Source organism: Diceros bicornis, chromosome 10, assembly GCF_020826845.1.
Source record: "Diceros bicornis minor isolate mBicDic1 chromosome 10, mDicBic1.mat.cur, whole genome shotgun sequence".
NCBI classification, from domain to species: Eukaryota; Metazoa; Chordata; class Mammalia; order Perissodactyla; family Rhinocerotidae; genus Diceros; species Diceros bicornis.
The window spans coordinates 84,700,833-84,727,474 of NC_080749.1; the positions used below are offsets into that span (position 1 = coordinate 84,700,833).

At 42.2% G+C, this 26,642-nt stretch overlaps 1 protein-coding gene across 7 annotated transcripts in view; it reads right to left on the minus strand.

Moving 5' to 3' along the window:
- PLEKHM3 (pleckstrin homology domain containing M3) overlaps positions 1–26,642 on the minus strand; it is a 175,486-nt gene that overhangs the window by 45,589 nt on the left and 103,255 nt on the right. The gene's annotated exons all lie outside the window — the stretch shown is intronic.

Genomic DNA, 26,642 nt, shown 5'->3' on the forward strand with positions numbered 1-26,642 from the left:
GGCTCCACAGAGTGACTTTACCATCAGCTGGCAAGGCTTTGGGACCATGTGCTCAGCTAGGTGTTCTGTCTCTTTTCTCCCAAAGAAAGTGACTGAAAGGTGAAGATAAGATGTGAGTATCATTTTGTGACTATGGTGTCCAAAACCATGGCTGGCACAATATAAGATGGAAAGAATCCCAGAGAGCTCTCTTCCGTGGCCTTAGATCTATTCTGACTGTCAGGGACTATGAGCCCAAACATCAGAGTCCAGTGATGAGGTTCTTCTTCTCAGCTCCCACAATCACAGCTAGATGGTGTGGCCCAGCCAGTCCCAGGGCATGACCTGGTAAACTGTACTACATTATCACCAAATATGGTTACTAGAGGGGAAGGGGGGAGGGAGGAGGGTGAAAGGGATAATTCGGTACATGTGTGTGGTGATGGGTTGTGATTAGTATTTTGGTGGTGAACATGATGTAATCTATGCAGAAATAGAAGTACAATGATGTACACCTGAAATTTTTACAATGTTATAAACCAATGTTACTGCAATAAACAAAAAATTAAAAAAAAAAACAAAAAAAAACACATTATCACCAAATAAATTGGAAATAAGGTGCCAGTGAGCTCAGGTTTCCACAGTTACTCCTTAAATTACTGACCAGTGTGAACTAGTCCCACTTGAGTATAAGTATGTAGCAGTGAAAAATTTTAAAAACTTCTTTATATGTTGAGTACTGAGTATTTTGGTGGTGTGGATACAGTGTACAGAGCAACTACAAGCCAAGGAAATAGTCCTGGAATGAAGCAAATGACAGTCATTTGTGTTAGCAATCAACTAACATGGGCACAAGAGATTAATTTTATTACACAGGGGTTAAAGTCGACTGATTTGGTAAACACTGCAAACAAAAAAACTACAGAAAATAAAAACTACAGAAAAGTTGGAAAAAGATACAAATATCCTCAACAAAACACTAGCAAACTGAACCCAGCAACATATAAAAAGAATTATACTCTATGACCAATTGGGATTTATCCCAGGAATGCAAGGTAGGCTTAACATCTGAAAATCAATGTAGTACACCATATGAATAGAATGAAGGACAAAAACCACATGATGATCTCAATCAATACAAAAAAAGCATTTGACAAAATCCAACACCTCTCTATGATAAAAACACTCAACAAACTAGGAAAAGAAGGGAGCTTCCTCAACCTGATGTAGGCTTTCTATGAAAAACTCAGCAGCATGTTTAATGCTGAAAGAATGAATGTTTTACCCTCAAGATCAGAAACTAGACAAGGATGTCTGTTTTCACCATGTCTATTCAACATTGTACTGGAGGTTCTAGCTAGGACAATTAGGCAAGAAAAAGAAAGAAGTAAAACTATCTCTAGTCTCAGATGACAAGATCTGGTATATAGAAAAGTTGGAAATATTTTGCTGACATGAAAGTCAAAAAAAACTTTAAAATATATTTTAAATAAGACTTTGTAACTATATCCACGTATGTTGTTGGAGAGGCTAAGTGACTAACACTATCCAGTTCAGGAAACACTTACTAGGAATCCCATTCCAAATAAGTTAAAAAGGTAGTGTTACTGTCAAAGCATGTAATAAATTTCTCATTTTCAACATAAAGAAAGTGGTACACATGTATTTTTATTAATAGGAAATCAGTTTCTCTTTCCCTTCCCCTATCTACTAAATATATTAAATCCACATATTTTGGTCTGGTGTGCTTCCTGCTGCACTCCAGGTCATACCTGGGAGTTTGTACTCCCAAGAGAACAAAAATGACAGTAGTCTGATAGGCCTGCTGAGGTCCCCTTGTGCTGGATCATCAAAGACTCCCTGTGGATATGGGGCTTAGCATCAGACCAGAAACAAGCCCTTGCCATCTGCTGCTGAAACTGAGGCCATTGGGTAGACGAGCATGAGAACCTGAATATCTCTACACGGTCCCTTAAGGCACAAGGAAGCTATGTAGGGGACAGAGCTACTCAGAAGTCTTAGAGGCAGTAAAATGAAAGCTCCACTCAAGCCAGGAATGCCCGTTGAGTCTACAGAGTGCTCCAGGGCTTGGGAAGGCCTCAGATTGAGAGCTCTCTGACTAGTCGCTCCTCTCTTCCTTGGAGCACTGACTATGACAGTGGTCCTCTTGCTTTGGGTTTGCTGGCCAGTGTTGGCCTGGAACTTGCCAGATCTCCCCTGGCTAACTCAGACACATCCTGACAAACCACCTTAAATCTTGCTGGAGTCTTTGAACTTTGCTTCTTGTCTGTGCTTTGGCCCTACTATTAACCCTTCCAACTCTAGTTTCCTTGACAGTGGGCATTTTGGGCCTCCTGCTCTTCCTTTTACAAATCTTTCTGCATCTCTAAATGGCCTCTTTCTAGATCAACTCTGAAATCTCATGTATAATAATGTGTTGGTCAAAGCAAGAAATGAAGAAACAGACAGAAAAAGAATGACCTTTTAAAATTGGCTTATGGGGCCGGCCCCGAGGCTTAGCGGTTAAGTGTGCGTGCTCCGCTGCTGGCAGCCGGGGTTCGGATCCTGGGCGGATCCTGGGCGCGCACCGACGCACCGCTTCTCCGGCCATGCTGAGGCCGCGTCCCACATACAGCAACTAGAAGGATGTGCAACTATGACATACAACTATCTACTGGGGCTTTGGGAGAAAAATAAATAAATAAATAAATAAAATTATTAAAAAAAACAAATTAAAAAAAAATTGGCTTAAATATGTCCAAGATTTTTAGCCTCTCTGCCCTCCTGAGTCCCAGAAACAATAGCAGCAACACTAAAGAAAAACAAAAAACCCAAAGACTATTTAAGTACTTCTCAATTGTGCTCTCAGCTTTCCATTTTGCAAGTAAAAATGAAATAAACATATCTTAGCAAGTGTAAGTATTCCAACGGATGGGTTGCTCACAATAACTAGTTATTTCAGAGATATCTCATTTTTCAAAAATAATTTTATTAATAATTAGCATTGCGGTCCTGATAGGAAAACTATACACCTAGAGAATAGACATAAGAGAATTTCACAAGCAGGAGCTCTTTGATAATTTCTTTGAAGAAAATGCTTGAATGCACTTTAGGAAAGAAAGACTGGTGTGATTCCATATCGCCCTTCCTAAAGTTCTCAAGACTGCTAGGCAACTGAGAGGAATCACACCACCAACAGATGGTGACTGAGCAACGGCACCCAAGTTTTATGTTTTCTGGATCAGTACAATTTTTTAAAAGTTTCCAGTTTTTACTTTTGCCACATAAGGGCTTTAAAAACAAACAAAATCTATCATCGACCATCACCATCATTTCACAAGAAAGTAAGGGGATTTTAACATTAAAAAAGTAGAAACAGTAAGATTTCAGAAAAACAAATATTTTAAACTATGTGTGGTGTTATTATAAAATCACCACATTATATTATTTTTCTCCCTTCTGCATGACCTGGTGAAAACTCCACCCCAGAGGAGCCCTCAACCCACAGAGGGAAGTCAGAAATCTTTTTGATAAGAGCACAAGGAATCGCAATGTTTGCCAAAACCATTGCTTTAAAGTGAATTTCAAAATAGAAGATTCAGTGTTTCCCAAACTTCAATCATGTGAAAACACCTTAACAAACATTGTCATAGCTGCATTCCTATGTTACTACTTAATGCATTATTTAAATCGAGTCATTTGTTTACTTAAATAAGTTTATTTAAAAACGAAAGCCTTATGTGAATACCATAAATGGAAAACCGGTATCCCCAGCCATAAAATCAAATACAACTGCTGGAAGGCCCTGCGTCTGCAGCCAACTCTCTGTTGAAAAGGGAGATTAGCAGGTGTTAGGGGTTCAAGCCACACCAGCACCAGAATGAAACTTACTTTGATTTAAAACCTCAAGGACAGAAAGGAACTGAAGGCAATAATTTTCTCATTATGCAATTAAACATCATTTAATGCCATGTCTATGTACTGCCTAAATGCATCTCTTGTACCAACTACTACTGTTTTGGTAGATATTCCATGGAATCAGAGGTGTCCTGCATAGTAATGAACAGCATTGCCTAAAATTAACCTTCCTGAGTTCAAATTCTGAGACTTTCTCATGTCCTAGCTGGTGACTTTGAGCAAGTTATTTACCTTCTCTGCCTACAATTTTCATCTAAGAAATTCGGATAACAATACCCACTTCATAGGCTGGTTGTGAGGATCAAATGAGTAGTTACATGTAAAGCTCTTAGAACTGTAAACCACACATTAAGAGCTCAAAAATGTTAGTTATTATTCTTATTATCCCACCGTTTAAGGAACGCCAAATTAGGATACTGAAGGCTTATGTTATACTATATCAGGCATATAGTAATATAGTAACACATTTTTAGAAAGAAGATATATCTAGGGAATAAGAAAGACATTTCCTTTGCTAATTTGAATTAAAATGAATAACTTAGTACACGTGCATCTAAGGCAATTTATTATTCTTTTGGTTTGTTTCTTTCCATGCCCCATTTTGGCCACGAGCAAGTCTGAATGATATATTTTTGCCTTTAAGGCATAGTACACAATGCCTTTGACACAACAAGGTCGCACCATAGAGAAAGGCTTTTCAGGATCTTAACTGAAAGTCACTACTTAGGTAAACAAGTATAATATAAATATTATATATTTATCCAAATATATTAGTCTTTTAATCATGGAATCAATGTCCCCTCTACTTAGAGTAAACAATAGAATTAACGTAGGATTTCACTCTGAGAGTGGCTACACATGCTATGACTTAATTCACATTATGAAATACAAAAAGGGAGACTTACTCATCATTAAATCACCAAATAAATAAGCTAACATCAAAAAGCAGTGGTTCTAGGAGGCTCCTGAGATGGATTAGTCGGTCCTGAACAAGAAAGACATATATTAACATATCCTAAGCTGCTGCCTTTCATGTGTCTCATCCCTTTTGTCCTTGGAACTATATTTAGTACAGAGAGAACAACAGCGCTGCCAGGGCAGTCAAGTAGAAAGAGAGGGTATTAATTTAGTAGATCTTGGTCAAGGTTAGGGCAAGAGATAGTGGACAAGTACATATGCAGTTTATTAAACTACAAGATAAGGTCATATTGGAAATTTATAGCAATCTCTAGACCCTATATTGGGTCTACCTTGATGGTGGCCTCATTCAGAAGGATCTGGATTTTACAAATATCTGTTGTCTTCAGTCCCTGCCCACTCACTGTAGGAGTCTCTTCCATCTCTACAACATGCTTCTTGGAACACCTTTATTGCCTTCCCTTTCTTTCCACTCAACTTTGGCTGTTTCTTCCTCCAGAGTCTCAGGTTGAGCACTTCAGCTTCTCCTTTTTGCTGTCATGATCCCCCATTTGTTACTCGCCTCCCTCTTCTCTATGGGCCTCGTCATTGTTGGGCTTCTTCTCTTCTGATTAGGCTCACCTGCTTTGCTCTTTCAGGCAGGTCTCTCCACTTTTCTATTGAACTCTGCCACAAACATTACTCTTTCTTAAAAGTGTTATTTGTCCTTTCCTATTTCTCTTCTTCCTCCCACACTCTCAAGGACATTTTTTTGAAAATTCCTTCACTCTACTCTTATGTTTATAAGCAATAGAATGTTCCAGGTCCTGGAAGTGAACTTTGGTCACATCTTTTAATTTTCCTTTGTACCTTTTCCTTAGCACCACTTCCTCTTAGAAGGCTTAGCTTGAGTACTTTAAGAGACCAAAAAGAGCAGATTAAGCTCAGATGCAATGCAGCCCACTCATTTCTCCTTTCTTTACTGAGTTTGCATTTGGTCTGGGTATCTAAGGAAAAGAGTGCCCAGGGTTGGAGCTTGATAAATCTTAACTGCTAGCAGTGCTCTGGCTTTTAGTGAGTTCTACACATACCTATAAATGGCCTCTATGCTCTGGAGTAAATTAACTCTTCTGAATCTGTCCAATTACTTTACAATGATCTGAATGGGTCATTTATGAAAGTATAATAGTGTTCTAGAAAAGTCACTTTACCACCAAAATAAGGAGCAAAATCTTCACGTACACTCACAGGGAGTCTGCAGTATGCTGGGCGCTGTTCCAGGTAATGGGGACATGGGTGAACAACTCTGACAAGGCCCACTCTCCTGGAGCAACGACTTCCTGAGAGTATTTAAAGGCCAATGCAAACCATCGCAGTCACACTGGTCAAGGTAACCAGGTGAAAGCCATCCTATTAAGGAGGAGGAGACCAATTCATTGGTGGATGGGCTACTGTGTTAACAAAAGTTCCACCTTCCTGAACGAGGATACACATTTAAGAGCAAGCAGGAGGTTAAAAAAAAATCCTAACCCAACCCAAAAGATAATGGGAATCATCTGTTCTGCTCTCATGTGCAAACCTATAATTTATGGAAAGATGGGAAAGAGAAAGTCCCTGAGGAGGCCTAGCCAATTCTGTGGTGAAAAGTCAACTGTACTCACAGCTCAGACTGGAAGGGGTGGGGGTGGAGAGGAGCAAGAAGCCACAGTAAAAATAACACATCTTGAGGCAGCAGCTCCCTCTCCTCCCCCATTTCTAGCGCCACTCCTGGCCCAAGCTGCCTTTCTCCCTTCTTCTTGCCACCCCCAGCCCTTCCCCATTCACAGGTTATTATTTGTCCTCTTTGTTTTTCTTTCATTTCTTTACGAATCCCAAACTGGCTGTAGTACTCATAATTCCTGTCACAAGGTAAGGTCAGCAGTATAGTAAGCATGTAGTTAAGATCAAGTGAGAATGTGTGTGTTAAAATAAAATGGAGTTACCGAGAATTTTCAAATTTTGAAAGAGACCATTTGCTCTTATGTATAATATATATTTGCATATATATTTCTGCACAGTAACAAAGTAATTTACTGCTAAGAATATGCTATAAGACCTGATAATAGAAAAGGCCATCATTCTTAAATGCAATATCACCCTACCAAACTCTGATTTTTTAGTTTCAGCTCTATATCATAATGGCTACATACTGTCTTTTTTGCTTCTTCTCTTGGGCTGTTGTCACTTAGCTTTATAATTTTGCTTTTAAAGGGTACGGTTACTAATAAGTTAACTACTATTTTCAATATATATTTTTTAAATGCCAGTATCAGTGATTTCAGTCGGGCCATTTGAAAAAGCATTTTTATTACACTTAATAATTTGCTAATGTACTTCAATAAAATTTCAATATGTATTTTATTAGTTTCTTTGTCAGTCATATAAGGTAAATTTATTATCCTTATCAGAGATGGAGAAATGAAGGCAATCTAAACTAGAAAAGATCAGTAATAGTGGTAGAAATAGGATGTGAAATAAATGTCAAATTGTCCAGGAGGGAATCCCCTTTGTAACATTTCAGAGTTTCTAATGTCAGTTATGGCGTTCTTGCTATTCATGGACAGCTCTAACTGCTCGTCAGAATAAAATGTATTGAGAAAGATAGCACCTGTGGTCATAGGGTGGACGATGAAGCCTCACTACGGTGTCATAAAGCAACAGACCCTTGTCAGTATGACGGGGAGGGGCTGTCAACAACAGCACTCAGAGCGCTCACATACGCCAAGCATTCTCCTAAGCACTTTACATATTTGTCAGTTAACCTCACAATCTTGTAAGATAGGTACTTTAATTATCCCCATTTTGCAGATAAGGAAACTGAGGCATAACTAAGCTTAAGTAACTTGCTCAAGGTCACACAACTGGTAAGGGGTGCAGCTAAGGTGCAAATCCAGGCTCTCTGGCTCCAGACTCTATGCCGTCAACCATTATGCTAAACTGCCTTTCAGAGGACATGCTGTAGCTAACCAACAGACCACAGTTATTTAAAGGTTTACTGGAAAGTCAGTTGTTTGAACTCAGGACCAAACAGTTCTAAAGAAAAAACAAAAGATAAATGTTAGTGAGGTCTTCAGTTCACAAATGCTCACTTCTGCGATAACAGAGCTTGAACTAATGTAAAGCCCCATTTGAGTTCATTCTCACTCCTGTGTTCCTTCTCCTACAACTGATTCATTCATTCATCCCATATTTATTGGGCACCTCCTCCTGCCCAGGCACTGTTCTTAGTGGGGGCCAGGATGGATAAGATAAACTGACTTGCATTCAAGGTTAAATCTTTCACTTACGGATTATTTTAAAAGGCTCTTGTGAGCAGGCCTAAGAACTAAGTAACTCAGGTGACATTTCTGGGGGGCAGGCATACCATAGTCTCGGCAAGAATCATACAATTGCACCCTTTCTGCTCCCAGCCTGGGGACTGAGGACACCCCGTTGAGTGGGCCCCTCTAGATCCTGGGTGTGAGGGGCTGGTCATTTCCTCCTAAATGGATCTCTCCCTTCTCAGTTCAGAGGACGTTTTCAGCACACTGCCCGCCTAGAACGTGTGTCTTGTCTACGTTTATTTTTAATTCACACATCACAGTGTATGGTACCTAGCACTTAACAAATACTTAAAAGGTTGTAAAACATAGACCATAAGTCAAGGAGGGCCGGCACTTTCCTGAGGTGCTCACGATCATTTAAGAGGATAGTCGTCTTTTTTTTATTGTGGTAAATATACATAACATTTGCCATTTTAACCATTTTTAGGTATATCTCATAATCATTTTTGATTGGTTACACTTCATTGATTACTTTTCTAAATACTATAGCTTCTCGTCCACTGTTAACCATTTCATGGGAAATAAAATAGCAAGTCAGACAATAAGTTGGTTTTCCTAACCAGCACAGCTGGCCCTATTAGTACCTCAGAAAGCCCAGCTTCTCTCCCAGACTGGGACAACTTCAATCCTTGTGGTGCCACTTCCCTACCCACCCTCGATGGAGTCAGATGCTAGCTCTGAGGTCTGAAGTTGCTTTGCCTCCCTCATCCCAAGCAGCTGAATCAACTTCTCACTCCACCCCTTTCATTATCCCATTCCATCCACCCCATTGCCATCAGTGGGGTGGAGACTCACAGCTTATAAGTGTGCAGAAAACTCCAGAAGCAAGAAACTAGAGTAACTTGCTCCTGCTAACAAAACAAACCAGAAAACACAGCAGGGGCCAAGACCTCACAGTCGCTGAGTTCCAAATCCTTCCTTATCCCAAGGAGACAGACTGCCTGCCTCTCTATTCGAGGCTCAGGCAGTGTGGCTGAAGCAAACTCACAGGAGGGATTCAAGCCTCCAGATCCACTTTCAGCTCCTTCTAGAGCCCCACGTGCCTTTTCATCCTTACTCCATCTTGCCCAGCCAAATGTGAAAGCCTGTGTACAGATCGTTACATGTCTCACTTTGAAAGGATTCGAATGGCCCTATGAACTAACTTTTGGCTGAAATCTTTGGTCCCACGGAGACAGAGAAAGCAGCCGTCAGTTGGAATACAAAAAGAAGTGTTGTTATTTCTCTGTTAAATTAAACTCAGATCTGCTTAATACCTTGGCCAACTTATGCCACAACTATTTTGGCCCTTTCTACCACCCCAAAGTCCTTTGTGGCCAAAATGTACCATTGTGCTGCTGTTTGACACCATGTGCCAAAGCCAAGCAACACCCTTCCTTCTTCGGGTTTTGGGACAGCAGGGGAGGGTGGCTAATTCCTTTTGTGACCACTGACGAAGAACTGAGTAGCCAACAATTTTGAAAATTACATACACACCTAAAATCAGAGATTTTTGCTCTATCCTTCCAGTAGCTGAAGGGAACCTTTAGGCTGAAGGCAATTCTAGAAGAGCTGGGTTTTCTAACCACATTCTGTGGGAGGGATGCTAGCAGAACTGCAGGCATGCAGGATCCCGAGCAGCAAAGAATCATCTTTGATAAGTGTATGTGCCAATGGTTCAAACCAATGGAAAGGGATGGGAATTAAATTAGTCACAGTTATGAATACACACACACACACACACACACACACACACACACACGAGAGAGAGAGATTGATGGGGGGATCTCCACCATAAAAGTCCTTTTTGGAATCAGACTAGCTATGAAAACGTAAATGCACACTGACACAGGTTTTGTTTTGAAAAACAAAACAAAAAGCAAATTCGTAGTCTCATAAATCCATATGTAATTAGCCTGCTTTCCCTTTTGGACTATAAATTAATATATTCTGTGGGTTATCCAGTTCTTTGTTCTAGAATTTTGCTATTTTTGATGACTACAGGTCATTGGGTTGAAAAAATGGAAATGTTTTGACCACCACGGCAGTGGTTAAAAATTGTGGGGGCTATGGCCTATTTGGGGGAATGTGGGCAGGAAGCTGGGCCTGCCCACCATGATCACAGCACGTCTGGCCAGTCTACTGGGCGCTGGGATTCTTGCCCTGTGTGGTGCTGGCACTCTGGGCTAGTGGTGGGTGCATTTCCCCAGTTCTATATCCCCCTCCTTGTCCTGTGACTCCCTCTTCCACTCAGTGGCAGGACTTGCTGGAATTTCAGCAGTGGGGGGCGTGCCCCTGCCGCCAGGTGGGTCTCTAGGAACAGAGAATGTTGGTGCTGGAAGGAAACAGTACAATATGGTGGTTCAGATGTGTGCCCACGGGAGAAGGGAATCCTTCAGCTGCAGGGGTACTCAGGCAGCTGGTCATATTTGTTGCTGTTTATGTTTTGGTAAGTCTGAACCACTTCATACAAAATTGAAAGAACAAGAGAGGGTGTGTGCTAGGACAGCTCCTCTTCAGCCAGAAGATCTGGGCAAGTTCATCTCATTTGCAAAAGGTGGATAATAACAGTACCGATCTCAGAGGGCTGTTGTGAGGACTCAGAGAATTCAAGCAGATTTAGAACAAGGTCTGGCCTAAAGTCAGCACTTAATAATAAAAGTAACGTTTTTTGAGCATATAATAAAAATTAGCTATTATTAATCTAATTATTTAGTGCAACTTTCTCATTTTACAGACAAAATTTTTTTTTTTTTGTGAGGAAGATCAGCCCTGAGCTAACAATCATGCTACTCCTCCTCTTTTTGCTGAAGACTGGCTCTCAGCTAACATCTACTGCCAATCCTCCTCCTTTTTTTTTTTTTTTCCGCAAAGCCCCAGTAGATAGGTGTATGTCATAGTTGCACATCCTTCTAGTTGCTGTACGTGGGACGCGGCCTCAACATGGCCAGAGAAGCGGTGTGTCAGTGCGCGCCCAGGATCCGAACCCGGGCCGCCAGTAGCGGAGTGCGTGCACTTAACCGCTAAGCCACGGGGCCGGCCCCAACAGACAAAAATTTTAAGCGGCAGAGATATTATGTGACTTGGTAAAGGATAAACTCCTGTTATCACCCTGGGGTGTGGTTTTCTGAACGTCACTCTCCTCCTGAAGAAGCGCCGGGAGATGCGAGTACAATGCGCAGGTCCCCTGCCTGCAGTGAGGCTGCCTTAACAACTCGGGAAAAGCAGCAGACTCAGAGTGCCGGCCCTTTCTAGCTCCTTCTGCCTGCCTGTCAGATGATCAGTCCCTGTCCCCAGAGGCAGTAAACAGAGAAAGGAGGAAAAGGTGAAACTCAGATCACTAGTTTTATTACCTGCAATTTGCCTGGACTGCTTTCTCCCTGCGCCCTTGACCTCTGCTCTAGCCAGGAATCCATTCACAATGCCCTGCCCGACTGCGTTTTTTCTTCAGGCCTGAACCTTCCCCAGGACACCTCACCCTTTATTGTCCCTCATGCACACCTGAGCTGCAGTGGGCTCTGCTGTTAGCCTGACACAAACTCCAGCCACAGTTCACCAGCTAACCTGATGGACGCCGCCCACCCTCATAGCAAACCCAGCAGGGGGCACATGAACTTCTGCACATTCTTATCGGCCAAATTTTGTGCGCTGGGCATTATTCTAACTGGCACTGATTGCAAGGTATTAAGACAATTTATCTGTCTTTAAGGGATACATAAAATCACTATATTTGACTTGTTTTTGTAAGCTGTCTTGCAGATCATATTTGTGAAAATGCTTAAAATTACTTTTTAACGACAAAAAGTCAAAACATCAGTTGATATTTGGCAAACGGAAATCTTGCTATTTGTCACTTAGAAGTGAAGGAGCTGAGATCTGGCTCTCGTTCCAGGTTCCCTGCTACGCCCAGAGCCTGGCTGCTTTATGAAAACTGGCTAGGAAACCCCAGAAAGTAGATATGTGACTTCTACAGTTTAATCGTTTCTCAAGGATCATAAAATCATGGAACCAGGGTCCTAGAACTGGAAAGGGCTGTAAAACTTGCTTAATTCAAACTTTTCACATGACAAATGAGGAGATTTAGGACCCAGGAAGTAAAGTGATGGAGGTTTCTATCCAAATATACCTGTGATTCCTCTCTTGGGAATAGACAGAGTACAAAGCCAAAGCTGGAGAAAAAAGGGGTCCAAAGTGGGATGTACTGTATGAAATTGTCATTTAAAGATGCCATATATCTTTGACACATTGGTTAACAGGGTTGAGAATAACCCCTATGAGGGTTAAGTTAAAAATCCACTACAAAAAACCTCAGCTTTTTATAAAGCCATGAGAAGTGATAGGGATGGGGATATTTTCAGAGGTAGGCTGTGTTTCCACTCCTAAGACTTAATGGAGCACATGCATTCAGGGAGATGCATGGAATTTAAACACAATCAGTGAATTCTAAGAGTGAAAGCCCTTCAGTCCAGCCTCCTTCCACCTCGATGTTAAAGGAAACTAGAAAGCCAATCTCACTCACAGCAGGGCCTCTCCCTCCTGCCAGGGAAGAATGCACTGTAAGTTCTATGTGTGCTTTACAAGCTACTAAAGCTGTAATTGCAGGTGGGAAGGGACATGGGCTCTCTTTGTTTCTGCCAGTATTTCAGTCTGGTGAGCTCCTCCCTTCCATAGCTGCATAAACAATGTAGACTCAATATATTTTTTTAAGCACAAAAAATATATATTCTATGATTTTACAAAATTTACAGAAGGAATGTTTTTTGTTAAAATTGAAAAGATACCTGTGCACAACCCACCAAAAGTGCATGCATTCTTCAAAGAGACACATGCTGAAGGTGCCCACCTTTTATGGGAAGCCAAAACCCACCTTCTGGTTCAAGCTCTGAAGGCCCCTCAGCAAGACCCAAGAAAGGTGGTGAGGCTGGGGGGCAGTGCCTGACCAGCTCTAGCATAGCCCTGGGGAGATCTCATTGCCAGGGAAGGGAGGGGGGTGGGGGCTCTTGAGGTGCCATTCCCCTGTGGGGCCACTGGGGAGGTCTGGTCTAGGAGGCAGAAAGAAGCATATCTAGGGTTTTTCTGCTTTCCCCATCAGAGTGCTGTTCCATATGGTGACTGTGCAGCTGCTGCTACAGCAGGATCCTGGGGCCTAGACACCCTTGTAGAATCTGAGGGGCCAAACTGTGATGTAGCAAACATTACTTCTGTGGTGACAGCTGCAGTCTAGTGTCTGCAGTTGCAGTGTCTTGGTGATGCTGAAGAAAGCTACAGGGAGCCATTTATGAAAGGTCCTTGTCTCAGCCACACTAAAACCAGTCCTTCTACCACTCATAAAGCTCACATCTCCTACGCCCCATGTGTCAAGTAGAGTCCTTATGCACGTTAACTCCTCTAAGCCTCACAATAACCTTTGGGGGAGGTACTGTTATTATCCCCCCTTCAGAGATGAAATGCTTCTTGAGGTACGAAGAGAAGTGACTTGCCCAAGGTCATCTAGTGAGTCTGGAGGGAGCTGGCATTCGAAGATGGGCAGCCAGCCTCTAAGATTTCAGTGTATAACCACTGTACCTTCCAGCCCCTCTGTGATGCCCAAGACCAGGTGTTATCACCCCTTTGGAGACCTTTGCTCCAGGCAGAAACCTCATCCCATGTTGGCCTCACGCTGGCCTGCTGGTTTCCTAAAAGCTCCTGACAGCCATCTTAATTTTGATTTCCATTTAATTTTCCACCTCACAAAGCAGTGCCAGGGAGAGGGAATCTGGTACCTTTTTGAATATGATTTATCAACCAACAACTCAAGGAAATGGAGGGCCTTCCGCTGCCACCTGACCTTTGTCTTGGGCCTTCCTAATGTTTGCATTGCTGCCCTGACCTTGCAAAGTGACCTGGAATAGCTTTGCCTGTTTCCCTGTGTGTGTCCACTTTCAGAGCCCAGCTGTCAGCCTGTGCAAGTCTGTCAATTAGGATCTCAAGGGTTTAGGATGGGGTCTGCAGGCTTTTGAGAAGCACAATCTAACACTAACCTCCAAATTCCTTCTCGTAATTGAGCATTCATTAGTTTGATGGAACAAAAGCAGGCATTCTCTATCATAAAGCAGAGGTCAAAACCAGTGGCTGTGTTTTGCTTGGCCTGCAGAGTGTTTAAATATTGATAAACTTCACATAAAAATACGGATTTCTGGCTTATCTTGGAAAACGGGAAGAGATGACAATTCTGGGGCTTCTGAGTAACAGCTGTCCCTTTCAGAGGGGAGTCTCACCTTGGGCCTGCTTCAGGCACAGATATCACTTGCCTGGCCTCTGTAGGAATCAGAGTGGACATAACCCTGTCCTAAAGCCATATTTCCCTCCTTTAAAATGCGGAATGAAATGGTTAGGCTGCCCTTCTGATGTGCCTGGTCTACAGTACAGAATTGGGCGAGAATGTGCTCCCAGAGGGCAGGCGCTGTGCCTCTCCGGTCCTGTCACAGCACGGGGCACAGTAAGTACCTGTATATAATAGATGGTTATCACTTCTCATACAGATGAACAAAGGAACGACTAGCTCTCAGGAAGACAGTGAATTTCAGAATGACAGAAACCTGCTCAACAGCTACAGAAATCCAGGCTTATTAATGCTTCAGCAGCTTTTTGAATGACCAGTGCTGCTCCCTGTACCTTTCATTTGTTGTGCTATAAAGATCTTCCCTGCTGTCACAAATGATTTTGAATATCGTTTAAAAGTTCAGGAGCAAATGTGTTGATGGTTTAATAGGATTTAGCCAGAAATTAAAATAAAAACAAACAACAATATGAAGAGCTGCCCCAGTCAGGCTTCTAATTTTTCCTCAGAAAGATGAGAGTGATATTGTTGAAAAGCAGCAAGTTCCACATGTAGGTGGATGCAGGCCACTACCAGGTGTGTGTGTCTGTGCAGCCAGCGTTTCAGCTCAGACACACATGCTAACGCCGTCTTGCGAGGCTGCCACACTTCCTGGTTCCAACTCTGGAACATCATCAAGTGGATGGCCTTTGTGAAAGTGCTGGAAACTTCCTCATCCCTCCAAACTTGACCAGACAGAGCCTTGCTGTGAACCCGCTGCCCCCTTGAAGACCAGCCGCACCTGTGGTGGAATGGCTGGCGTGAGGCATCGAGGGTAAAACCCCGCTGGACATCACTAGGCTAACCAGGATCATGGGCAGCCTCGACTAGAAGTTCTTGGGACACAGGCCAAGTATAGGAGTTTGACCGTAATCAGTAAGAATCACTAGTCCTTTTCTGAGAAAATGAGCCCTCTCAACTCATGGCTCTGCACTTAATAAGTATTTGCTGAATGAATAAATGAACGGGGAGCAAATACCCAGCCAGGGTTTGGTGAGAGAGAACTGGGCTCATGTTTCAGTGCACAAGTGGGATGGAAAGGTTATAAAACACACTCTTTGCAGCTCCAGGCACATCACAGACTCATTCATTTCTAGGGAAAGTGAAGTGATACCATCATACTCATTCCACGAATATTTTGTTGAGAGAGTTTATCAAAATAATCCTGAAACACGCAGACAGGATGTTCTTTAGAAATGTCAAAGTCAGTAATGAAAATTTTCTCCTGCTTGCCTCCATGACAGAAACCCCATGGATTAGGTCATTGAGGGGTCTGAGGCTACCAGGGCCTGGAAGTCCTCTTCCCATTTCTCTCTGCCTGGCTTGTGTCTATAGTTCCTCACATCTCAATTTAGAATCACATCCTCTAGGAAGGCTTCCCTGACAGCCAAGTTACTGAGTGTTCTGGTTACTACTGCTGTAAAACAAATTACCCTAAAACCTAGTGGTGTAAGACAATCATTTCATTATGCTCAGATTCTGTAGGTCAGGAGTTCAGGCAGCACACAGCGGAGATGGCTTGTCTCTGCTCTACGATGCCTACAGCCTCATCTGTGGGTTCCCCTGAGAAGACTTGAAGGCTAGGAGTGGGTGGGACTCATGTGGAGGTACCTTTAGTGACATGTCTGGTGGTTGATGATGGCTGTCAGCTAGAACTACATATGGCCTCTTCATGTGGTCTCTCTGCATGGGCTAATTTGGGCTTCCTTACAAAATGGCAGCTGGTTTCCAAGAGTGAGCATCCCCAGAGAGTAACAGGTTAAAGCTGTATCACCTTTTGTGACCTAGCCTTGGAAGTCACATAGCATCATTTCCATGGTCACAGGCCCACCCAAATTCAGGGAAAGGGAACACAGACCCCACCTCTCAGTGGGATTGGAATGTCGAAGTCACAGTGTAAGAAGAGCAAGTGGGATAGGAGATACTGTTGTGGCCATCTTGGCAAAATATAATCTGCCACACTGGGTTAGACACAAGTACCCTGTGTCCGACTCCACTGACTTAAAAAATGCTTGTCTGCCTCTCTCAGTGGATTGTGAGCTCAGTGAGGGAAGGGCCTGTGACTCATTCACCTTTGCCTCCTCTGTTCCTTGCACAGTGCCCGGCACACAGAATGCATTCAACACATATCTGTTGAATTGAACCGAACAGAAAGAAAGAACCAGGACTCTTGGAGTCCCCTTTCATGCTGGCTGTTGGTAACATAAGGGAAGTTTGAGCAGGGCAATAGAACTGTGAGGGAAAAGTACCTAAATGCCTTTCTGGGGCTCAAGGCTATTCCCTGTGAGTGAATCATACATGGCAGGGAGATTTTGCTTCCTGATGCCTTTAGGTTGTATATAGGAAGTAACTACAAGAATCAAAACTGACTTCATAATTCTCTTTTCTTAAGCTTTTTGAAAATATTTTCTTCCCTTTATATCTCCGTGCCATAAACACGGCAAGTATGAGATTGCCCAGGAGGCTGTCTGTTTTTTATACACATATGCTTACATGACACAGCAGAAGGAACACTGGACGAGGAGGCAGAATACCTCCGCTTCAGTCTTGGTTCAGTCACTTAGTAGAAGCTGTGTAACTTTGGCAAGCCAGATAATTTTTCTAAGTCTCAGTTTTGTTGCCTATAAAGTAGATATAAAAAAAGGCAGACCTGCCAATCTCACCAAGTTGTTTTGGGAATAGCGCTTTTTAAACAGTAAAGCAACATACAAATACGAGATGCTATTATAACAGGTACGATGGTTTTGAAATATGTTCACACATTCTTCGACATGCCTACTTTCAGAAGGTGGAGTCTAATTCTCCTCTCCTTAAATGTGGGCCCGATTTAGTGATTTATTTCAAATGAACAGAATGTGGCAGACATGATGCTATCTGACTTCTGAGGCAAGGTCCTAAAAAGGGTAGCTTCAGCTGGTTTTCACTCTCCTGGTTCACCATCCAGCTCTGTGGCTGCATTCTCATCCACTACCATCTTGTTTATACCTGAGGGGCTCAGGGCTGGCTTCTGGAATCCTTATCTCAACCGAGCTCTTTCTCACCTAGAAGACGAGGCTCTCTATCCAACGCTCACAACACATAGTTGTCTTCTGGTTTCCCAAGAAGAGCATTAACTTTGCCCTTAGCTAGCCACATTCTCTGCCACAGCCCCTGCCTGCCTCTCCCAATCCTTTACTGCATCTGTGTACCAGGTGTGTGGGTGTAGTTAGGTGTGGTGCCTGGGTCTGCAGATGGACAAAGTTTTCTCTGGGAAAAGATTAACCAGCTGGTATAAAAAACAATCTGCAGGGGCCAGCCTGTGTTGTAGTGGTTAAGTTCGGGGCGCTCCACTTTGGCGGCCCAGGTTCGTGGGTTCAGATCCCAGGCACGGACCTACACCACCCCTTGGCAGCCATGCTGTGGAACCATCACAAATCCACCTCTATACAAAATACAGGAGGATTGGCACAGATGTTAGTTCAGGGCTAATCTTCTTCAAGCAAAAAAGGAGGAAGATTGGCAACAGATGTTAGCTAAGGGTGACTCTTCCTTGGCAAAACAAACAAACAAACAAAAAAACCCCAAACAATCTGCATCACCACCTTGTTAATCACTCACTTTAGCTAATTGGCCCCATCACCAAAACACCAAAAATCAGTAGTGGTGATCAGCAGGACCACAAAGATGGAAGGCCTCTTAGGAGGAGTCAGAAGATGAGCTCCAGCCCTGGCACTTAGCAGTGGTCATCCCTTCTCCCCCTGGCCCCCAAGATCTGAAACACCCTGGGAGACTGAACACAAGGCGGAAACTGTTCTGCACCTACTCAAAATACACCTGCTCTCCTGAGAAACAGTGGCTTTCCACTTGCTCTGCTGCCAACTGGCCAATCCTTCAAAGAATAACATTCAATCTCTTCCCTTCACCCCTGGAAGATCTTCAAGGGAAACATGTGTTTACTCCTTAAAAACCCACTTATTGAAAAGGCATGATTCTCCCCCAACAACTTGTGGTCCTCTTTCCTAACTCATCAACTGGTTGGAACAAGCCGGGCTAAAGCAGCTAACAGACGTAGTGATGTTTTCATGGAGGCCTGTTCCCGTCTCACCCCAGACTACGCCCAGGGGGTTCTGAAGGCAGCGATGGCTGCAGCAGACACAGGCGGCGCTGGCCGCAGAACAACACAGGCAAGCTGTCACGCTTTGTTTTTCTGCTTGTTAAATCCGAATGCTCCTCATTAGTTATCCTGCCCACGAACGCTGGGGTAGACAATGGTGCGGGGATCGGGGGTGCTGAGAGGCTATGAATACAAGTTCCTTGGGCTCCTGAGGCTTGGGGACTGGTGACTTGATTGTGGGGATCGAGGCACTGAGCTCCTGTGGGCTGTGGATTCAAAGGCTCAGTCGCCCTGTGAATGAAGGTCACCATCGGTTACTGCTTTGGTGACAAGGCAGCTGCACTGGGTGCCTACTTCAGCTCGGCCTTTGTCCGCTGACTCTGTGAATAGCGCCCATAGAAACTAACAGTCCCTGATTCTGTGTTTGGTTGGTGGGGCAGGGCCATGCAAAATAACTCACATTACTTCCTTGGAGAAGAATTCAACAAAGTATGTTTTTAAAAAGAAGCCTCAAAATGCCTTTAACATTGCCTTTTGGTGATTGTCCTCACTAACCAGAAAACCTTCAAGGTAGGACCACCATTTGCCTAATGTCTTCAGAGGCTGACTCTGACATATGTTTAGGTCACACAGATGACAATTCTTAAGCTCTATGGTATAGGGAGCTAGTGAAAAAGTTAACTGGAAAGTTAGCTAGCTGTTCAGGAGTGTTTAGTGTTCAGAAAGTTTGCAACATTGAACACATCACTATTATTCTGACATATAAAAAGCAGAGATTTTTATTTGGCTTCAGAATTCTATGTATTGTTATTTTACAGATCAGCATTTCTTTTTTTTTTTTTTTTTAAGATTTTATTTATTTATTTTTCCCCCCAAAGCCCCAGTAGATAGTTGTATGTCATAGCTGCACATCCTTCTAGTTGCTGTATGTGGGACGCAGCCTCAGCATGGCCGGAGAAGTGGTGCGTCGGTGCGCGCCCGGGATCCGAACCCGGGCCACCAGCAGCGGAGTACGTGCACTTAACCGCTAAGCCACGGGGCCGGCCCAGATCAGCATTTCTAATATTGTTTTGTTTAGGGGCTAACATTAAAACATTAGTTTGCTTTTCTTTTGGGGAGAGACAGTTAGTGAGTTCAGGATAGTACATGTGTGTGTATCCATCCATCCATTGATTCATTGCAAGTACAAGCCTGTTGCTTAGTGTGTTTATTGCTTTAGCATAAAACAGTTCAGACCGTTCTAGGCAACTCCAGAAAGGTAGCGTGCATCTGATTTACTCCTCTATCCATACTCCTGAGTGCTGTGGGTCCTCCTCTCTGGCATCCTTTCCATTTCATATTTCTTTAGTTAGTACTCCAAATTCCAGACTCTTCCATCTTTTTCTCTTTTTCGTGATTAAAACTTACCTGCTGAAATTTCTCTTCCCTCAAATATCATGCTGTGCTTTCAACTTATTAATAAGACAAAAGAGAGTGCCAAAATAATGATGTATTCTTCTCAGGTAACATATTTCATATTAACTAGAATCTAAATTGCCTTAACCCGAACGTAGGGTCTAGTTTAGAAATTTAGGGCCCAGGAAAGGTGAACAATGGGGAAATCAGCTCCTCTGACTGTCCCACAGGAAGGTGTGTGTTTTGGAGGTGAGGTGGTGGGCAGGGAGGGGCTACCCTAACTGACTGCCTCACCCGTGGGATCATCCAGTATCCTTTCTTATGAATCATGTACAAGTAGAATCATTCAATGCTTAACTTACATATGCCCCAAAGGTGAGTAACATCAGAAGAGTTAGTCATTAATATACATTTTAGGTTTTTGTCACAAGAGTACGGGTAGCCAAAATTTAGAAGTTAAATCTGACCTTTCCTTTCAGCAAGTAGAAGGAACTCTAGGAGAACTCCTATCACTTACACAGTCCAAGGAATGACATATTAAACCAGGGTTCTGATCTGCTCCTTAAGAGCAACTATGATCTCTTGAACATGAACTTACATATACTAATGTATTCTATGGGTAAAATGTGGCACTTTCTTATCAGCATGAAAACAGCCAAGGGGATGTGAGTAAGGAGCCAGTGTGTCACATACTTAACAGGGAAGGAGAGAGCCATGCAGAAAGCTATGCATTGAGAGTTATGGCACTCTTCCTGCTGTCTCATCTGAGCTTGTCTGTTTATTGTATTTCTGTCTTAAAGATTTCCCATGGATTGTGATAATGCTGGGTAGACTGAAAATTCTATTCTACTTGCCCCTTCTCCAAGTATGAAACCAGAAGAAAGCTCTTACAAAGCAGTGCCTCAGTTTCCCCATTAACCATGCACCAACACATGTCCATTCATTCATATATGCTCAGTCACTGCCAGACAAATCCCTTACAAGGAACCGCTCTGTCAGTTCAAAAAAACCACTATGCATTCTCACTTCCTGAAAGAAAGTTTATAAGATTTTATTTTCTGTTGGATTTACATTCAAAGAGCATGGATTTAATATGTTTTTCTAACAATATTCATTTTGCTGAACAGAAATTCATCTGAAATTCCAAACTTAAGAAATGAATAACTCAAGCCGGTACACCCTCGAGCTCCTAGGCTTTGGAGAGCCTCTGCCCCCATCTTATGCCCAGTCTGTGGCCCTGTTTCTAGGCCAGGAGGAGAACTTGGCTCTGTCTTACATGTTACAGTGCTGCCAACTGATTACAGTTGGGTAACAACTGTGTGTTGTTCAACTACTACCCTTATGACATGCTAGTAAAACCCAGTGAGCAGCGTAGTCACTGGTGAAATAAACAGACAACTAGGGACTCAGCACCAGCATAAGCTGCAAATTTTGCCAATAATTGGCGCCCATTGGCCAGTGGGCAGGTGACTATGGCTCCCAGAACAACTGAAGGGAGTTTCCTTTGCAAAGCAGTGTCAGTCTGTGCTCTTCATTTCCTCACGTCCAAGTGTTTGATAGCAGGGGAGACTGCGAGCACAGAGACCAGCAAATTTAAATAATACGAAGAGGGAAAAACTGTCTTGAATGTAACAAGCATTCAGGCAGCTTGAAATCTTCAGCCAAATTGTTGAACTGAGTCTACCTGCTTAAACTTTATGGATTGTTACTTATAAAAATGAAACCAGAGAGAGAGATAAGAAGTTTGCAAATTTTTAGGTACCAGAATTCTTTCAGCATCTTTATTTTAGGTATTATTAGTGTTTTGCGTATTATATTATTTTAAGATTACATATACTTAAATTATAAATCCCTCCTTACAATGTTTATTAAATTCTTACCTTTTTTTCTTTTTGGAGAGGAAGATGTCTATGTTGTATTTTTTTGAATGAAAGCTAATGGGAAAAATCAAGTTCGCTTAAGAGAAATTTGTAGAAAGGAGTCTATGCCTTTAGGAAGGATATTTATACGATCATTATCAAGATCTGTAACCCTTCAGCTACCTGCTTTAGTTTATCTTCTCTCTCCCGCAAAGTTCATAGACTGAAATTCATTTTTCTATAGTTATTTTATATGATAGAAAGATCTGCTTTCATAGAGACCTTTGTTTTAGGAGTGAAGAGGGAAATGAAATGAGGGAAAATAACTTGCACTAAAGCTCCTGAGGCTGCCATGAAACAGGACCACAGTGCAGCCAGACAGGCCAAAGCGGTGCAGGCAACATGGGCTGGCGGTCAGGTCAGTTCGGGTGGGTTCCCTGCTACCAGTGACATGCTCTGTCACACAGCAACAGCATATTTGTTTCTCCTTGTGTTCCTTTCCCTTCCATATTTGCAAGAACAGAAGATCCAGAAAACATGTCTGAAATTTAGTCAGAAACCAAGGCGGGAGATGGCGCGGAGGTGCCCTTTAGTACTGAGAGCCTAGATGCAGACAGATCAAAAGCTAAATCCAATTTAACCCACCAGGCAGAAAAATTAATTGAATTAAACTTCCTCTAAATATGATAAGTTTGGGGATCTTACAGCCAGGCACAAAGAACCAGGTTAGAGTGAGCTGCTGAGTAAATGGCTGGAGGGCGCTCCAGTCGCTCCCGCCCACAGGGAGTTTGATAAGCTGCTGATTGCCTCTATCACTTTACTACTGAGGCTGAAAACGGATTAAGCTGCTTATGGGGCTCCAGGGGCTAATAGTCTGGCCCACCAAGAATACTGCTGCCATTGATTTAAGTAAGCTGCTTGGCAGGTATGGTTTGATTGCAAGGGGGAAAAACAAGGCAGCAGGGACAGGAAAGCTTTAAAAAGCAGGCTTTATTATGCCAAATAGATACGCTCCTTTGACACCCTAAAATGAATATGGAATTACTGATTCTTTCTCTTCATCTGGTATCAAAACTTGTTTTTGAAATGCTTTCTCAAAGAGTACTCACTTTGGAGTCCACCCATTCCATTTTAAACCACCCTTACAAGAATGTGTTGGTGCCTTTAAACATACTTCTCAAATCATACAGTCTGGGTCCTCAGATACTATGATCAGGTTGAGTCCTAGAAAATAGATAAAAGTATAATGGGTATTTTTTTTGTGTGTGTGAGGAAGATCAGCCTTGAGCTAATGTCCGATGCCAATCCTCCTCTTTTTGCTGAGGAAGATTGGCCCTGGGCTAACATCTGTGCCCACCTTCCTCTACTTTATATGGGACGCCTCCACAGCATGGCTTGACAAGCGGTGCATTAGTGTGCGCCTGGGATCCGAACCTGTGAACCCCGGGCCACTGCAGCGGAATGCACACACTTAACTGCTACGCCACTGGGCTGGCCCCTATAATGGGTATTTTAATCAATTCTTCCCCTTGAACACCACCAGACAATCAAAATTAAAAATATATCCCTTTCTACCCTGGCCAGCAGGTCACTGCTGCTTGATTACACAGGACAGGGCAGACAGGACTGAGGGAGTGGGGGAGCTGATTTTTGCAAATTGATTACACTTGATACACAAGTGGAAATTAAAATCCTGGTATTCTCTCAGACCTCTCCAACTAAATGCTGTAAAACTATTTCTACCATTTAAAATAGCTTTCCTACCTCTGGGGAGACAAACAGAACACAAAAGTCTTAAGTTAAAACAAACAAACCTTGAGAAGGAATTTACGGTACTGAAAGATGACTGAAGGATCTGAAGACGGTTCCTAGGCTAACCTCATTTCTCCTGGCAAAACAGCCAGGAGGAAAACAACAACAGAAGAACAGAATCACAGCAGTCTGAGATGTTCTGACAGTTGTCACAATTATTTTTTTTAATTGACTCTTGAAAGAATCAATAGCTATATGGTGTCTAAAAGCTTCTTAGGGAACGAATTGTTCATTTAGATCATTAACCAAAGCTTAACATATTCAGAACTTTGGGCTGAACAGACAAAATGTCGTTTTTCTTCCTGGCTGCTAACCTGGTCGATCATTAAAAAGACAGGCACTACAATATCGCTGATGAACATTGATGCAAAAATCCTCAACAAAATATTGGCAAACCGAATACAACAATACATTAAAAAGATCATACACCATGATCAAGTGGGATTTATACCAGAGACGCAGGGATGGCTCAACATCTGCAAATCAATCAACGTGATACATCACATCAACAAAACAAAGAATAAAAACCACATGATCATCTTAATAGACGCAGAGAAGGCATTTGACAAGATACGACATTCATTTATGATAAAAACTCTCAATAAAATGGGAATAGAAGGAAAGTACCTCAACATAATAAAGGCCATATACGACAAACCCACAGCCAACATCATACTCAACGGGGAAAGACTGAAAGCCATTCCTCTGAGAACAGGAACGAGGCAGGGCTGCCCACTCTCACCACTCCTGTTCAACACAGTACTGGAGGTTTTGGCCAGAGCAATTAGGCAAGAAAAAGGAATAAAAGGAATCCAAATAGGTAATGAAGAAGTGAAACTCTCACTATTTGCAGATGACATGATTGTATATATAGAAAACCCTAAAGAATCTGTTGGAAAACTATTAGAAACAATCAACAACTACAGCAAAGTTGCAGGGTACAAAATCAATCTACAAAAATCAGTTGCATTTCTATATGCTAATAATGAACTAACAGAAAGAGAGCTCAAAAAGATAATACCATTTACAATTGCATCAAAAAGAATAAAATACCTAGGAATAAATCTTACCAAGGACGTGAAGGACCTATACAATGAGAACTACAAGACATTATTGAAAGAAATCCATGATGACATAAAGAAATGGAAAGATATCCCATGCACGTGGATTGGAAGAATAAACATAGTTAAAATGTCTATATTACTTAAAGCAATCTACAGATTCAATGCAATCCCAATCAGAATCCCAATGACATTCTTCACAGAAATAGAAAAAAGAATACTAAAATTTATATGGGGCAACAAAAGACCCCGAATAGCTAAAGAAATCCTAAAGAAAAAGAACAAAGCAGGAGGCATCACAATCCCTGACTTCAAAACATACTACAAAGCAATAGTAATCAAAACAGCATGGTACTGGTACAAAAACAGACACACAGATCAATGGAACAGAATTGAAAGCCCAGAAATAAAACCACACATATACGGACAGCTAATTTTCGACAAAGGTGCTAAGAACATGCAATGGAGAAAGGAAAGTCTCTTCAATAAATGGTGCTGGGAAAACTGGACAGCCACATGCAAAAGAATGAAAGTGGACCATGTGCTATCGCCATTCACAAAAATTAACTCAAAATGGATCAAAGACCTGAAGGTGAGACCTGAAACTATAAAACTCATAGAAGAAAATATAGGCAACACACTATTTGACATTGGTTTTAAAGGAATCTTTTTGGATGACATGCCTACCCAGACTAGGGAAACTAAAGAAAAAATAAACAAGTGGGACTTGATCAGATTAAAGAGCTTTTATAAGACAAATGAAACCAGAATCAAGATGAACAGACAACCAACCAGCTGGGAGAGAATATTTGCAAAACATACATCAGACAAGGGGTTGATCTCCATAATATATAAAGAACTCACACAATTGAACAACAAAAAAACAAACAACCCGATCAAAGAATGGGCAGAGGAAATGAACAGACACTTCTCCAAGGAAGATATACAGATGGCCAATAGGCACATGAAAAGATGCTCAACATCACTAATCATCAGGGAAATGCAAATCAAAACAACACTAAGATACCACCTCACGCCTGTTAGAATGGCTATAATCACCAAGACAAAAAACAACAAATGTTGGAGAGGATGTGGAGAAACAGGAACCCTCATACACAGCTGGTGGGAATGCAAATTGGTGCAGCCTCTATGGAAAACGGTATGGAGATTCCTCAAAGAATTAAAAATAGAGATGCCCTATGATCCAGCCATCCCACTACTGGGAATCTATCCAACGCACCTGAAATCAACAATCCAAAGAGGCTTATGCACCCCTATGTTCATTGCAGCATTATTCACCATAGCCAAGAAGTGGAAGCAACCTAAGTGTCCCTCGACAGACGATTGGATTAAGAAAATGTGGTATATATATACAATGGAATACTACTCAGCCATAAAAAAAGACAAAATCGTCCCATTTGCAACAACATGGATGGGACTGGAGCGTATTATGTTAAGTGAAATAAGCCAGAAAGAGAAAGACAAACACTGTATGATCTCACTCATATGTGGAATATAAACCAACACATGGACAGAGAAAACAGGACTGTGGTTACCAGGGGCAGTGGGGGTGGGGGTGCGGGGTGGGGGGTGAGGGGTGAGCACAAGGGGTGAAGGGAGTCATATATATGGTGATGGACAAAGAAAAATGTACAACCCAAAATTTCACAATGTTAGAAACCATTAAAACATCAATAAAAAAAAAAAAGCAAAAAAAAAAAAAAGAGGCACTAATAAAAGTTTAAAAAGATGATTTTGACTCTTATATGCTCTGTTGTGTTTTATTAAACTTTAAAGTCATCCAACTGTTTGGCTTGGGTACAAGTCAAAGAGTTTAATATATTCATTGCCTTTTATATCTTTTTTCCTTGTATAATTTTTTATTGAGATATAATTCACATACCATAAAATTCACTCTTTGAAAGTATA